This window comes from Hyperolius riggenbachi, chromosome 9, assembly GCF_040937935.1.
Source record: "Hyperolius riggenbachi isolate aHypRig1 chromosome 9, aHypRig1.pri, whole genome shotgun sequence".
Lineage (NCBI taxonomy): Eukaryota > Metazoa > Chordata > Amphibia > Anura > Hyperoliidae > Hyperolius > Hyperolius riggenbachi.
The window spans coordinates 233121244-233124874 of NC_090654.1; positions in this window are offsets into that span (position 1 = coordinate 233121244).

The window sequence follows — 3631 nt, forward strand, 5'->3', positions numbered from 1 at the left end:
GCTTGTATCTAGAGTTGGGCCGAACCTCCGATTTTCGGTTCGCGAACCGGGTTCGCGAACTTTCGCGAAAGGTTCGGTTCGCGTTAAAGTTCGCGAACCGCAATAGACTTCAATGGGGATGCGAACTTTGAAAAAAAAAATTAATTATGCTGGCCACAAAAGTGATGGAAAAGATGTTTCAAGGGGTCTAACACCTGGAGGGGGGGATGGCGGAGTGGGATACATGCCAAAAGTCCCCGGGAAAAATCTGGATTTGACGCAAAGCAGCGTTTTAAGGGCAGAAATCACATTGAATGTTAAATGACAGGCCTAAAGTGCTTTCAAACATCTTGCATGTGTATACATCAATCAGGTAGTGTAATTAAGGTACTGCTTCACACTGACGCACCAAACTCATCGTGTAACGCACCGCAAACAGCTGTTTGTGTAGTGACGGCCGTGCTGGACTGGTGCGCACCATGGCGAGAGTGCAGGTTTTGGTGGCTTTACAGCCCATATGGTCAGTCACCTGGCTGATGTAGCTGAATGACAGAACAGTGACTGTCCAGCTGATCAAATTTGGTCTGACCACAATGAGGCAACGACCTTATTATCGTGGGTGTGCCCCCCGAGACACTCATCTAGGCGCCGGTCATTGCTCCATTGTGATACGCAAGCCCCTTCACCACGGCAAGGTAATGATCACGAAGGGGAATGGGCGCATGTTCATGCCTTTTCTTTTGTTGTTGCAGCTGCCCGCAGTGCAGCCAGAAAAATTAGGCAGTCATGTACACGCACCCGAAAAATTATTACAGCGGCCGCTGCTAGCAGCGGCCTAAAAAATTCAGCAATCCGCCTGGAGTCCCGGACCCTGTTGGTGGTGGTGGAGAAGGTAGTGAAGCGGCCTGCAGGCAGACATGCTGTGTGGAGGGACTGGGAGCGACTTAGTCTTCTTGGGGCAGGCCAGGCAGCCAGTCACACGGCGTGCAGGCAGAGATGCTGTATGTGCGGGGACTGACTTAGTCTTGGGGCGGGCAGCAGCCCTCCGGGATCCATGCCTCATTCATTTTTATAAAGGTGAGGTACTTAACACTTTTGTGACTTAGGCGACTTCTCTTCTCTGTGACAATGCCTCCAGCTGCGCTGAAGGTCCTTTCTGAGAGGACGCTTGCGGCAGGGCAGGAGAGAAGTTGGATGGCAAATTGGGACAGCTCTGGCCACAGGTCAAGCCTGCGCACCCAGTAGTTCAAGGGTTCCTCATCGCTGTTCACAGCAGTGTCTACATCCACACTTAAGGCCAGGTAGTCGGCTACCTGCCGTTCCAGGCGTTGGTGGAGGGTGGATCCGGAAGGGCTACGGCGAGGCGTTGGACTAAAGAACGTCCGCATGTCCGACATCACCATGAGATCGCTGGAGCGTCCTGTCTTTGACTGCGTGGACACGGGAGGAGGATTAGTGGCAGTGGTACCTTGCTGGCGTTGTGCCGTCACATCACCCTTAAAGGCATTGTAAAGCATAGTTGACAGCTGGTTCTGCATGTGCTGCATCCTTTCCACCTTCCGGTGAGTTGGTAACAGGTCCGCCACTTTGTGCCTGTACCGAGGGTCTAGTAGTGTGGCCACCCAGTACAGCTCATTCCCCTTGAGGTTTTTTATACGGGGGTCCCTCAACAGGCAGGACAGCATAAAAGACGACATCTGCACAAAGTCGGATCCAGTACCCTCCATCTCCTCTTGCTCTTCCTCAGTGACGTCAGGTAAGTCAACCTCCTCCCCCCAGCCGCGAACAATACCACGGGAAGGTTGCGCAGCACAAGCCCCCTGCGACGCCTGCTGCGGTTGTTCTCCTGCCGCTGTCCCCTCCTCCTCCTCCTCCTCCCCCAAAGAAACACCTTGCTCATCATCCTCTGAGTCTGACTCATCTTCTGCACATGACCTCTCTTCTTCCTCCTCCTCCCCCCTCTGTGCTGCCGCAGGTGTTGAGGAAACAGCTGGGTCTGATGAAAATTGGTCCCATGCCTGTTCCTGCCGTAACGGTTCCTGGTCACGCTCATTCGCAGCTTCATCCGCCACTCTACGCACAGCACGCTCCAAGAAGTACGCGTAGGGAATTAAGTCGCTGATGGTGCCCTCACTGCGGCTCACCAGGTTGGTCACCTCCTCAAACGGCCGCATGAGCCTGCATGCATTTTTCATCATTGTCCAGTTGTCGGGCCAGAACATCCCCATCTTCCCAGACTGTTTCGTTCTACTCCAGTTGTAGAGGTACTGGGTGACGGCTTTCTTCTGTTCTAGCAGGCGGGAGAACATGAGGAGGGTCGAGTTCCAGCGAGTGGGGCTATCGCAAATGAGGCGTCTCACCGGCATGTTGTTTTTACGCTGAATTTCTGCAAATCGTGCCATGGCTGTGTAAGAGCGCCTCAAATGCCCACAGAACTTCCTGGCCTGCTTCAGGACATCCGCTAAGCCAGGGTACTTTGCCACAAATCTTTGAACCACCAGATTCATGACATGTGCCATGCAGGGTATGTGTGTCAGCTTCCCCATATGCAAAGCGGCAAGCAGATTGCTGCCGTTGTCGCACACCACGTTGCCTATCTCCAGGTGGTGCGGGGTCAGCCACTCATCCACCTGTTTCTTAAGAGCAGCCAGGAGAGCTGCTCCAGTGTGACTCTCCGCTTTGAGACAAGCCATGTCTAAGATGGCGTGACACCGTCGTACCTGGCATGCAGCATAGGCCCTGCGGAGCTGGGGCTGTGTAGCTGGAGAGGAGAACTGCCACTCAGCCAAGGAGGAGGAGGAGGACAGCGAAGAGCATGTAGCAGGAGGAGAGGAGGTGGCAGGAGGCCTGCCTGCAAGCCGTGGAGGTGTCACAATTTGGTCCGCCGCTTTCTGCTTGCCATCGTTCACCACCAGTTTCACCCAATGGGCTGTGTAGGTAATGTAGCGGCCCTGCCCGTGCTTGGCAGACCAGGCATCCGTGGTCAGGTGTACCCTTGACCCAACGCTCTTCGCAAGAGATGACACCACTTGCCTCTCAACTTCACGGTGCAGTTGGGGTATGGCCTTTCTGGAAAAATAAGTGCGGCCTGGCATCTTCCACTGCGGTGTTCCGATGGCCACAAATTTACGGAAGGCCTCAGAGTCCACCAGCCGGTATGGTAACAGCTGGCGAGCTAACAGTTCCGCCACGCCAGCTGTCAGACGCCGGGCAAGGGGGTGACTGGCCAAAAGTGGCTTCTTCCGCTCAAACATTTCCTTCACGGACACCTGACTGCTGCTGTGGGCAGAGGAGCAGGAACCGCTCAAGGGCAGAGGCGGAGTGGAGGAGGGTGCCTGTGAAGGTGCAAGGGAGAGAGCGGCATAAGCAGATGATGCACCTGAAGGAGGAAGAGGAGAAGGAGGGTGACTTTGCTTTTGTGTGCTGCTGCTGCTTTTGCTCAGGTGGCCATCCCATTGCTGTTTGTGCCTTTTCTGCAGGTGCCTTCGTAAGGCACTTGTCCCTACGTGAGTGTTGGCCTTTCCACGGCTCAATTTTTGTTGGCAGAGCGAACAGATGGCTTTGGTCCGATCTGAGGCACACACATTAAAAAATTTCCACACCGCTGAGCCACCCTGGGATGTGGGCACCTCAGCAGCTGATGCTGAAGGGC